This window comes from Schistocerca gregaria, chromosome 5 (genome assembly GCF_023897955.1).
Source record: "Schistocerca gregaria isolate iqSchGreg1 chromosome 5, iqSchGreg1.2, whole genome shotgun sequence".
Classification (NCBI taxonomy): Eukaryota; Metazoa; Arthropoda; class Insecta; order Orthoptera; family Acrididae; genus Schistocerca; species Schistocerca gregaria.
In genome coordinates this window covers 611,310,574-611,324,133 of record NC_064924.1, presented here as the reverse complement: position 1 = coordinate 611,324,133, position 13,560 = coordinate 611,310,574, and positions in this window count along the sequence as shown.

Below are 13,560 nucleotides of genomic sequence, written 5' to 3'. Positions count from 1 at the left end.
GTCGACACGGGAAGCCCGGTTTCTATCGTTAGTGAAGCAGAGTTCCAGAAATGCGAGGAGACGAGAGCTTTGCCGACTTTGCCGTTGCGAGGTACAAAGGTGAAGGGAGCGATATACGGGAAAAGTGTAGAAGTGGCAGACTATGATTACGTTCCAATGCCAGGGCGAAGAGTTCGAGGCAAACTTCCTCATTGTGCCCCTAATGAACACAGAAATGATTCTCGGGATGGATTTTATGAGCGATCACCATGCAATTGTAGACCTGGGTGTAGGCATCATGTCTCTGAACAGGGATGGAAACCCCGTAGAATTAAAGTTCAATAATTGGGTCCTACGGGTCGGAGTGGAAACTAGCTGCCTACGGATTCTCACTTACCCGGAATTGCGCCCTGAGCCGGAGATCCTCATAAACTGTGGAAATGGCGTGAGTTTACCGTCCTCCATGCATGGAAAGGATGAGGTCTTCGAGCGAATAATCGAGGAAAGCATTTTCAATGTAGGAAACATGCCAGAGGATGCCCGTGTACGATTATTAGAAGTTCTGAGGAACCATGAGAAAATATTCTCAGACGCACCGGGTGCGATAAGGAACTTCGAGTACAAATTCCAAATACGAGAACATAAAAGGTTCTTCGTCAGGCCATACCCGATTCCACCAGCGCATAAAGAAAAGGTCAAGAAGGAGATTTCGAAAATGTTAGAACAAGACGTTATAGAACGCGCCGTGAGTACATACAACTCACCACTCCTAGTAGTACCGAAAAGGGACGGATCGGTGAGGTTGGTGCTGGATTCTCGGCAAATAAATACGGTAATAAAGACAGAAACAGACAGACCGGAAAGCCTGGAGCAATTATTGCAACGGTTTCATGGAGTGAAGGTGTTATCCTCCATAGAACGGCGAGCTAGTTACTGGCAAATCGTGTTGCATCAAGAGTGTATGCAGTTTACCGCGTTTTTATGCTACGGTAACTGCTACCAATTCAAACGGCTTCTGTTCGGGTTGAATGTTTCGGCGGCGGCGTTCATACGAGGCTTGAACAGCATTCTTCCGGAAGACCTGCGTGAAAGAATTACGGTCTACGTCGACGACTAATTAATCTCGGAAAGTTCCTGGGAGGAACATAATGAAGTATTAAATCGACTATTAGACGCCTTCGAAAGAGCAGGAATAACTGTAAACCTGGAAAAGTCGCAGTTCGGGCCCCAGAAGATAAAGTTCCTGGGACATATAGTTTCGGTGGACGGGATACAAACGGACCCGGACAAAATCAAGGCAATTGCGAAGTTCCCAAGATCCACGACTAAACGACAACTAAGAGTTGCGAATTTCTTTAAGAAATTTGTAAACCTAAGTGTGCTGTCCACGCCGCGTCTTTGCGCGCTTACTGGCAAGAACACGATCTGGTACTGGGACGAGCAAGCACAGAATGAGTTCGTGAGGTTAAAGAAAGCATTGGTGAATGCACCGATTCTCGCGCATCCAGATTTGAGTAGGGAATTTTATCTGATGACGGATAGCTCGCTAAACGGCCTCGGCGCGGTTCTCTTCCAAGGGGAAGACGAGAAGGATATGTTGACATGGAAGCCCGTATCTTTCGCGAGTAGAGTTCTGTCGAGGGCAGAGAGAAATTACTCGGTGACGGAACTCGAGGGTCTCGCTGTCATCTTTGCGTTTAGCAAATTTCGGTACTTCCTGTATGGGAGAAATACTAAAGTGTTCACCGACCATCGCGCATTACAATTTCTGATGTCGGCAAAGTTGGCCCGCGGCAGGTTAGCTCGCTGGGCGCTGTATGTACAGGAGTTCGATTTCATAATTAAATACATTCCAGGAGAAAAAAACCTGATAGCAGATGCGTTGTCTCGGGCTCCGATAGGCCGAAAACACGGCATAGACGGTGACCCGGGCGAGAATAATTTCAGTATTCTCTACCTGAAAAACGTCACGTTCGAAAACTTTGAGACGATGTCACTAAAGAATGTCGGGCGTGAACAAGAGAAGGACCCGATACTAAAGGAGGTGAAAGAGAAGTGGAAGGACAGGTCCCAAGTGGCATAGAAGATCCGCGATGGTTGGTGGTAATACCTGAGGAGCTGATAAATAAGCTAGTGTGGTATATACACCTAAGTTACGGACAATTCGGAGAACGGAAGTGCTTCCAGAAGTTTCGAGAGGCCTGTTACTTCAATAACATGCTAAAGAGGATACAGCGGGTAATTAGAGTGTGTAAACCATGCCAAAGGACGAAACCGCCCATCAAAACTTTTGCTGCACCGATGTACCCGATCATTCCAAGCAGGTTGCGAGAGGTCGCCGCGGTGGACTTGTTCGGGCCAATAACTCGAACGAAATCTGGCTACGCGTTCATTCTTGTAGCCATGGAATTGACGTCGTAGTTCGTTTGCTTCACTCCGCGGAGGAAAGCAACGGGGAAAACGGTGGCGGCGGCATTCGCGAACGATTTCGTGCGCGAGGTCGGGCCGGTGAAACGAGTCATATGGGATAACGGACCGCAATTCCGATCTAAACATGGGCTGCGGATGTTGAGGCGGAGGAAAATAAAGCCGAATTTTATATCCTTGTTCCACCCGTCGTCTAATCCCGCCGAGAGAATAATGAAGGAATTAGGGCGGCTGTGCAGGCTGTACTGTTATAGGAAGCATAACATCTGGGACATACACCTAAGGACGTTTCAGGACATCTTAAATGAACTGCCAAATGCCTCCACGATGTTGCCACCAGTGTTAGTGCTAAAGAATAAGGAGCCCCCTAATTGAATCAGTGAAGTCATACCTTGTCCAAAGGAAAGACAACCACCCCCTAATTGAATCAGGGAAGTCATACCTTGGCCAAAGGAAAGACAACCAAGACACAAGGAGGTCGTTGATCTCGCGCTGGAGAATATCAAGAGTGCGGCAGACCGGAGGCAAAAGGCGTACCAAAAGAAAGCGAGAAAAATAAAATTCTTCATTGGACAGAAGGTGTGGGTTCGGTCACACAAACTGTCAGAGGTAAGGGAATCTGCAAGAAGTTCTAAGCCTGTACAATGGTCCGTACCGTGTGTGCCGTATCCCTCATCCGAACGCAATAGAAGTGCAGACAATTAGGACGAGAAAATCGAGAGGGCTTCATCACGTATCAAACGTGAAACCCCTCATTGAATAAAAACTGTGGAACAATAGAATATAGGTAAAAGACATTTAGAGTATATTGTATATACTGTGTGTAAAATGTATTACGATAAATTCTATTCCGAGCAATAAGATGTACTATATGATCAATGAGCAGACAAGTCGCACATGAAAGTAAGGAGAGTAAGGACGAAATTACTCAAGAAGGAGATAAATATGTAAGGAGAAAGATTAATTCGTATCCAGAAGTTGTGTTACAGGAAGGAACGGTAACCAGAATGAAGAGGAACGATGCAAAAACCTCAAATGAGGTGCACAAAGGAAAATGGGTGTAAGTTATCGTAGAAACCGGTTGTACTGGGAGTAGCGGTAATTGTGTGTGTAGGATTTTGTTACTATAAGGCATGTTTAGGTTGTTAATTATATGTGTCGTAGTGGTTACAATAGTGCATGTTTTGTAGTTAATTCTCTGTTATACCTATTACCGTAGCGCATGTACTGTAAACTAGAGGGGAAGGTTGCCCTAAATGAGAAATTGTAGATGCGAAATGTGTGACGTCACAAGGAATGCTTGCTATGTAGCTAGTAAAGAGTGCCTATGTGTGTATGTTGCATTTATGCGAGAAGAGTGAGAAATGAATGACTGAAGGACGTGGAAGTGTGATAAGTTAGTCTTAAGAATACTATAGATCATAATCTAAAACAAATGGAATTCTAGTTCCATCGATTTCTTGTCCATCAGTAAAGAAAATGTCGTAGATTAATGTTGATTAAAATATCCCTATTATAAAGCCGCTGAGGGATCAAATAAGGAATAAAAAATTGTTGTAAATTGATAGGATAATGAGTCATGTATGAAAAGGCGGCTAAATTAAAAGCCATGTTAAAATATCATTGGAAGGATAACGCCCATAAGGCACAGTAGGAGAAGGAGAGAGAGAAATAGAATCTGAGTAACCTTATGGATTGCTGAGAACAGTCGGGGACTGTGATGGAAAATTTGTCTGAAATGTATCGGTATAGCCAAGCTTCCCTGAGTTTAGATTAGCAACCAGGAAGAATGCAGCCGAGGAGACCGGGTCGCCGGTGCAAGCAATTAGCGGCTAGACGTCGAGCGAGCGCACGGTACTTGGGATTCCCTAAGTGAAAGCCGTTGTCCGCGACTGTGTCAACACGCGCCGGAGGCGATTACCGGGCCTCCCATATGCAGGAACAAAGCGGTGGCTACCCAGGTAGCCGGCCGCAATCACGAAACAGACGAACAGCGAGCGGCGGTGACGTACATATGCCGAGCGCCCGCGCCAGCAGGTGACACGCCCCCAACTCTGAGGGCGCCGCACAGCAGCAGATGGTAACGGGCAGTCCGTATGGACGACCCGTGAGGTGACGCGCTACCACGCCTGGTAGACATCGTCACAAACAAACCCGGGATGGAAACTGCAGCACCAGGTATCCAGGTCAGGCGTCGCGGTGCAGCAGATCAAGGAAGGAGAACCGGTGCGCGCCAGGGGCGTCGCACCAGTGGCGGCGTGTCAACAACGACACCACTACACCTACAACGTCCGCAGTACCGATCCAAGAGGCATGCCAAAGTCACCACTTGAGTCGGACATGCCGGGACTGCAGACGGAAGAGAGAGGCGAGTGACGTTACCGAGGGGGTGACGTCAGGAGTGTGGATGTCGGCAATAATTGCGGATATGCTCACATATGGACGAGAGGTAGCCAGACGGGTCCGGGCGCTCACGATGCGGCACTGCTAGGGGCATGCTATTCTGCCCTGGAGGTCGACGCCCACCTGACGCGGAAACGCGTGCTACCACTTCCTGAGGCAGCCATCAACGCGAGGCAACGTGGGCCCTGGGGAGCTGACGAAGGTGAGGGAGCGGCCTGATGCAAGGAGGCGGCCGGCATGATCGACGGAGAGCCTGCAGTCGCTGACACCTGCAGAATAGCTTCCTCCCCTGTCCTCCAAGTAGCCCAAAACTGTGCTCCTCCCATAGTGAAGTGCAAGGTGTTTGAAAGTGCTACGTACATTCAATATGTAGCGCGTGTGTTTACTTTTCAGCAGAACTGATTTTGCATATATTATGGCTACTTCCTAAAGTAAATAGGGAAAGAGGTAAAGAAAAAAATTTAACACGTCAATCCAGAAGTGAACGAACGAAATTGCTTAAAGATGTAATGTGATTTACTGAAAATTTCTCTAACTAATAGATTTTGTATGTTTCCTATGCTCCATAAATGTTTCAAAGTGGGATACAAATGCGAAAAGACTCGAAGAATTTAAATGCCCACAAGCTTAATACCAACTTATCTAAATGTTGCATGAAATTCAATTCATTATATAATTTGTTTAAATTGTGCAATTTCAAAAATTTATGTGTTTTGATAGATCTTGTGAAATATTTCAAAGTGGGACACACTGGCAACAGGACTTTAATAATTTAAGTGCCCACAAAGATTTAAATGTCTAGTATGTAAGAACAGATCATGTTTGTCGAAAAATTTAAAGTTTTCACTCATGTTACATTTGAAAAACGGATGCTTGGCCTAGATGATAGGTAAAATTTGTGTTAAATTGAAATATTAATGGAAAATTGTATATGCTTCAATGATCATGTTTAAGAGGGCCATAGGCCCATATGTTTATGTGTTTATAGTTGCATTATGCTCTCAGAAGGAGATAACCATGTGTGAGGGTTTTGAAGGTTAAATTTTGTAGTCTGATTTTGAATCTGAATACTACGTTCTATGGAACAGATGTGGAGGATGTCTAATAAACTCAGTAAAGAATCAGATAGATAAATGACACACCTCCGACCACAAGGTAAAAAAAAAAAAATGCTTGAAAGTGCCCCTCCAAAAGCAAGGACACTTGAAACGTCCCCTTAGAAAAATTATACATGACTGTGCTTAAACTGACACACAATATTTATAGCGCAACGCAATCTGACTTTTAAAAAATCCCTACGAAAGAATCGCCCTGACTAACATTAACCTATACGTTTCACAAATCACTTACCTCACAAAAATCTTGGTTACTCGAACTACTGCAATACAGCGAGCACCACTACTGCCAGCTAAATAAAAGATTCAAACTACGGAAGGCACTAACTACTGTTAGGTATAGTTAGCAAATGAAAGATTTTGATGGAGAACAAACAATGTATTTACCTCAATAGTGTTCAAAAGGCATAATGTATATAGCAGTTAATGACATCCAGTCTTAGAAATTTCGAAACTCCGCCATCTCTCTCCCCACATCCACCACTGCTGGCGGCTCACCTCCAACTGATCTTGTACTTCCCGCATTTCTCTTTTGTACTGTGTGTTGATTTGATTTTGATTCTGTTTGAATTTTCTGATTTGTTCATACTCTTCAGTGTCAGCGAAGGCTACAGGTTTTGTGTCATTCAGATCATCATCTACCTTTGTAGACAAGTTAGTGAACTGATCTGAAAGTTCGGCTACTTTATCAGCTAGTGAAATTATTTCCTCTGTGTGTCTTTCTGAACCAATTTTCAGAGTATCTACTGTGTCCTTTAGGTTTTCTTGAGTTTTTGCGAGTTGCGTAACCGAATCGGTAGATGCAACTGAGTCAATTTTAGCTTGCAAGGTCACATGATTTTCTTGAACAATAGTTTCAGTTCTTATATGGCTGCTTCGTGATTCTGTAATGCATTTTCATGCCACGAAAAAATAGGTTGGAAATGCTCACAAATTTGTGTTTTTACGTCATTACAGACTTTTTGACATTTCGATTCGATTTTTTGTAATTCAGTAGTTAAATCTTCACGTGTTTGTTCAAGCGTATGTTCCACTGAGTGTAACTTTTGAAGCTTTTGTTCCATTGTGTCTAACTTTTATAGGTTTTGTTCCATTGTGTCTAACTTTTGAAGATTTTGTTCTATTGTGTCTAACTGTTGCTGTGTTTGTGTCTGATTTTGTTTTTTTTTTGCATTAATTGTAATAATAATGTATTAGAGTCTGGAATCTGTTCCTCTATGCTTTTCGGCAGTGCATTTGCACCGGCAACATTCACATTTTGACAAGCAGAAAATGTGTTTTGACTTATTTGAGAAAACGGTGAGGACGCAAAACCTGAATGTACAGTATTTCCTAGATTGTGTCTTGTCATTTCGGACTCCTGACGCGAGCTGTTACCGGCCGATCGATCGATAATGCTTCCCTGTTCACTAATTGTTTCACAGTCTACACCATTATTTGCAGCCCGCTTCATTTCCCTTTGCACTATTACCAAATTTGAACATTAGTTAATTCATTACATGGTGGCGCTAACAAACTGCTTTCGTCTTCACTGTCATTTCTCAGTTTACTTTGGAGCCTAGTATTACGTTTTTCACACGCCATTATTGTCGCAATATTTCACACGATAACACTGAAAATCACAATTTGAAGAGCAAAAATAAGAGAACATATTAACATAGCACTGAAAATAATATCTAGTTAATTGCTAGCGCAACTGTTTTACTGTACAATAACGAAAGACTACAACTACAAAGGAGATTCTCTCTACATTTACGGCCTAGCAATAAACAAAGTCTACACTTATTACACAAACAACAAGAAAAAAATAATCAGAAGATTCCAGTGAGGTATCCTCGGCTAAGGGTCGACATATGAAACGTCCCCTTAGAAAAATTGTACATGACTGTGCTTAAACTGACACACAATATTTATAGCGCAACGCAATCTGACTTTTAAAAAATCCCTACGAAAGAATCGTCCTGACTAACATTAATCTATACCTTTCACAAATTAATTACCTCACAAAAATCTTGGCTACTCGAACTACTGCAATACAGCGAGCACCACTACTGCCAGCTAAATAAAAGATTCGAACTACTGAAGGTACTAACTACTGATAGGCATAGTTAGCAAATGAAAGATTTTGATAGAGAACAAACAATGTATATACCTCAATAGTGTTCAAAAGTCATAATGTATATAGCAGTTCATGACATCCAGTCTTACAAATTTCGAAACTCCGCCATTTCTCTCTCCACATCCACCACTGTTGACGGCTCACCTCCAACTGATCTTGTACTTCCCGCATTTCTCTTTTGTACTGTGTGTTGATTTGATTTTGATTTTGTTTGAATTTTCTAATTTGTTCATACTCTTCAGTGTCAGTGAAGGCTACAGGTTTTGTGTCATTCAGATCATCATCTACCTTTGTAAATAAGTTAGTGAACTGATCTGAAAGTTCGGCTACTTTATCAGCTAGTGAAATTATTTCCTCTGTGTGTCTTTCTGAACCAATTTTCAGAGTATCTACTGTGTCCTTTAAGTTTTCTTGAGTTTTTGCAAGTTGCGTAACCGAATCGGTAGATGCAACTGAGTCAATTTTAGCTTGCAAGTTCACATGATTTTCTTGAACAATAGTTTGCAGTTCTTTAATGGCTGCTTCGTGATTCTGTAATGCATTTTCATGCCGCGAAAAAATAGGTTGGAAATACTCACAAATTTGTGTTTTTACGTCATTACAGACTTTTTGACATTTCGATTCGATTTTATGTAATTCAGTAGTTAAATCTTCACGTGTTTGTTCAAGCGTATGTTCCACTGAGTCTAACTTTTGAAGCTTTTGTTCCATTGCGTCTAACTTTTGAAGCTTTTGTTCCATTGCGTCTAACTTTTGAAGATTTTGTTCCATTGTGTCTAACTTTTGAAGATTTTGTTGCATTGTGTCTAACTTTTGAAGATTTTGTTCCATTGTGTCTAACTGTTGCTGTGTTTGTGTCTGATTTTGTTTCATTTGTTGTATTAATTGTAATAATAATGTATTAGTGTCTGGAATCTGTACCTCTATGCTTTTCGGCAGTGCATTTGCACCGGCAACATTCACATTTTGACAAGCAGAAAATGTGTTTTGACTTATTTGAGAAAACGGTGAGGACGCAAAACCTGAATGTGCGGTATTTCCTAGATTGTGTCTTGTCATTTCGGATTCCTGACGCGAGCTGTTACCGGCCGATCGATCGATAATGCTTCCCGGTTCACTAATTGTTTCACAGTCTACACCATTATTTGCAGCCCGCTCCATTTCCCTATGCACTATTACCAAATTACTACTTCGAACATTAGTTAATTCATTACATGGTGGCGCTAACATACTGCTTTCGTCTTCACTGTCATTTCTCAGTTTACTTTGGAGCCTAGTATTACGTTTTTCACACGCCATTATTGTCACAATATTTCACACGATAACACTGAAAACCACAATTTGAAGAGCAAAAATAAGAGAACACATTAACATAGCACTGTAAATAATATCTAGTTAATTGCAAGCGCAGCTGCGAAATACTTGGTGCAAAATCTACATGCATGTCACAACTGTTTTACTGTACAATAATGAAAGACTACAACTACAAAGGAGATTCTCTCTACAATTACGCGCTAGCAATAAACAAAGTCTACACATATTACACAAACTACAAGAAAAAAATCAGAAGATTCCAGTGAGGTATCCTCGGCTAAGGGTCGACATATGAAACGTCCCCTTAGAAAAGTTATACATGACTGTGCTTAAACTGACACACAATATTTATAGCGCAACGCAATCTGACTTTTAAAAAATCCCTACGAAAGAATAGCCCTGACTAACATTAACCTATACGTTTCACAAATCACTTACCTCACAAAAATCTTGGTTACTCGAACTACTGCAATACAGCGAGCACCACTACTGCCAGCTAAATAAAAGATTCAAACTACTGAAGGCACTAACTACTGATAGGCATAGTTAGCAAATGAAAGATTTTGATAGAGAACAAACAATGTATTTACCTCAATAGTGTTCAAAAGTCATAATGTATATAGCAGTTCATGACTTCCAGTCTTAGAAATTTCAAAACTCCGCCATCTCTCTCCCCACATCCACCACTGCTGGTGGCTCACCTCCAACTGATCTTGTACTGCCCATTTTTTCGTCAGTAGGGGAGGGTTATGTAACGGCTCCATGTAAGCCGCTACATGGCTCGATCCCACAACTAAAGACACCTGAGTACCCTTCCGACACTCAGGGAAGAGCCTGATGATAATTAGTAAGATAGGGTTATTTGAATATAGACGATCATTTTAATATTAGATATGGTAATTGTCTGCAAAGTGTGAATGCGAACGTGTGATGAGGTATGCGTGAGATGTCGGCTGTGGGTGTGCTATAGGCATAGTGGAAGTGTAGCCAACCTCGAATCTAGTAGAGCGCGACTGCACTGGACCAGAGAGGCATAAGCTCCACGCGCGTCATTAGCGGTATCTCTGAGTCCTTGCGGCCACGATGTGTGGACCCGGACGAAGGAGACCGTATCTGGGTTGTTGCTGGGATGACCCGGATGAGTAAGCACGCTCTGCTCTATCGCTCCGCTAGTTAGCGAAGATTTAGAATTCCATGTTCACTTTGAACTTGGAATCAGCTTCCCTGCTGAGGAAAGCCACTATGGTATTTCCTAGAATCATCTCGGTTAGGAGAGATAGCGAGATGATTTCTCTTGCCAAGTAATTTCATGAGAATTTATGTTCACTGCACTTGGGAGTGAACAGGCGCTCATTGCCGAGTAATACTCAGAATTGCTCAATTTGCATTTCAGTGTGAGTGTGAAGTACATATGCAAAGTGTATTTTATTTAAATATGTTTATTGAGTACTGATTGTGGAGAGATTGGAAACACGTGGTCCGCAGACCCCGTGCATTTCTTGGTGAGAAGCTTCAGTTCGACGTAATCACATTTCGTGATCGAGCTGGATCTGCTACATAAATTCACGCGTGTGATTTAACTGTTCCTTCACAATATCCTGTAAAACTCTCGGAGTTAGTTAAACGTGAAGACGGGACTTGCCCGAACTAAGGTTACAGTTGGAACCATGTGCTCTCCCCCAATGTTGTCCCACTTGGTGTATGCGAACCTTCCTCTTTTATCTGTTAAATAAAATGAATAGAGTTAATGTGTGTGTGTGTGTGTGTGTGTGTGTGTGTGTGTGGCTAAATGATGACAGAAATGTGCAGGCGGTAGTCATTGTCGATTCACGGCACATGTTAGCCGGATGTTTAACTAAGTTTACTTAGATATTATACTATTTGTATCACGCCAGCTTTCCGTGATAAGTGAGAGAGAATATTTGAGATGGTAATGTTTAGTGAATAAATGTGATTGTGTTATTGTATAAATATGTTACTGTGACTTCTCCCAACCACAACATATTCCCTTATCATTTCACAGAATATTTGGTATGCGTATTTCAGTTAATCACCTGTCCATGTCCCATTCATGGGCATATTTCATTTAATAAATTATTATAATAATATTCTAATTCTAACTTGATCAAAACAACCGAATAAAACTTAAGTTTGAGTATTGATGCTTGTTGCTGCAAATGGCCGCCGGCGTCTTCTATAGTACAGGTGCCCTTTATAAAATTGAGGATGCCTGCCGAGGGTGCGAAATCAAGCATCATGCAACATTCTGGAAGAAATGGAAATCTATCTAAATACACATTAACATCCGCAGAAAATACTAAAGGAGCAAATCTACTAGGCACACAAACAATAGATACAAACTTTTTTTGAAATTATCCATACGACAAATATAGACACAGCAGAACAAATAATACGAAACAGCCAGAGATTACATTATACCTAAATTCACAAAAATATACAGATTCGAACAGACAGTGCCATAATCATACAACATCACTGGAAAACCTGTCAATAAGCTGACAAAAACACGCACCTACGAAAAAGAACAACGTATACCACAAAAATCACAAGAAAGAAAGAATTCCGTTTATAAATAAATACAAACGAATACACAGGACCAAAGAGAGCATATACCGGATTCGTGTAAGAAAGTAGATCACAATGACAGTATCCAGGGATGTCTGATCGACATTGTTGTTGTTGTTGTCTTTAGTCCTGAGACTGGTTTGATGCAGCTCTCCATGCTACTCTATCCTGCGCAAACTTCTTCATCTCCCAGTACCTATAGCAACCTACATCCTTCTGAATCTGTGTAGTGTATTCATCTCTTGGTCTCCCTGTACGATTTTTCCCTTCCACGCTGCCCTCCAATACTAAATTGATGATCCCTTGCTGCCTCAGAACATGTCCTACGAACCAATCCCTTCTTCTAGTCAAGTTGTGCTACAAACTTCTCTTCTCCCCAATCCTATTCAATACCTCCTCATTTTGTTACATGATCTACCCACCTAATCTTCAGCATTCTTCTGTAGCACCACATTTAGAAAGCTTCTATTCTCGTCTTGTCCAAACTATTTATCGTCCATGTTTCACTTCCATACACAGCTACACTCCATACAACTACTTCCAGAAACGACATCCTGACACTTAAATCTATATTCGATGTTAACAAATTTCTCTTCTTCAGAAACGCTTTCCTTGCCATTGCCAGTCTACATTTTATATCCTCTCTACTTCGACCATCAACAGTTATTTTGCTCCCCAAATAGCAAAATTCTTTTACTACTTTAAGTGTCTCATTTCCTAATCTAATTCCCTCAGCATCACCTGACTTAATTCGTCAACATTCCATTATCATCGTTTTGCTTTTGTTGATGTTCATGTTATATCCTCCTTTCAAAACACTGTCTAATTCCGTTCAACTGCTCTTCCAAGTCCTTTGCCGTCTCTCAGAGAATTACAATGTCATCGGCGAACATCAAAGTTTTTATTTCTTCTCCCTGGATTTTAATACCTACTCCGAATTTTTCTTTTGTTTCCTTTACTTCTCGCTCAATATACAGATTGAATAACATCGGGGAGAGGCTAAAACCCTGTCTCACTCCCTTCCCAACCACTGCTTCCCTTCCATGCCCCTCGACTCTTATAACTGCCACCTGGTTTCTGTACAAATTTTTAATAGCCTTTCGCTCCCTGTATTTTACCACTGCCACCTTCAGAATTTGAAAGAGAGTATTCCAGTCAACATTGTCAAAAGCTTTCTCTAAGTCTACAAATGCTAGAAACATAGGTTTGCCTTTCCTTAATCTTTCTTCTAAGATATGTCGTAAGGTCAGTATTGCCTCACGTGTTCCAATATTTCTACCGTATCCAAACTGATCTTCCGCGAGGTCGACGTCTACCAGTTTTTCAATTCGTCTGTAAAGAATTCACGTTAGTATTTTGCAGCTGTGGCTTATTAAGCTGATAGGTCGGTAATTTTCACATCTATCAACACCTGCTTTCTTTGGGATTGGAATTATTATATTCTTCTTGAAGTCTGAGGGTATTTCGCCTGTCTTGTACATCTTGGTCACCAGATGGTAGAGTTTTGTCAGGACTGGCTCTCCCAAGGCCGCCAGTGGTTCTAATGGAATGTTGTTTGCTCCAGGGGCCTTGTATCGACTCAGGTCTTACAGTACTCTGTCAAACTCTTCACGCAGT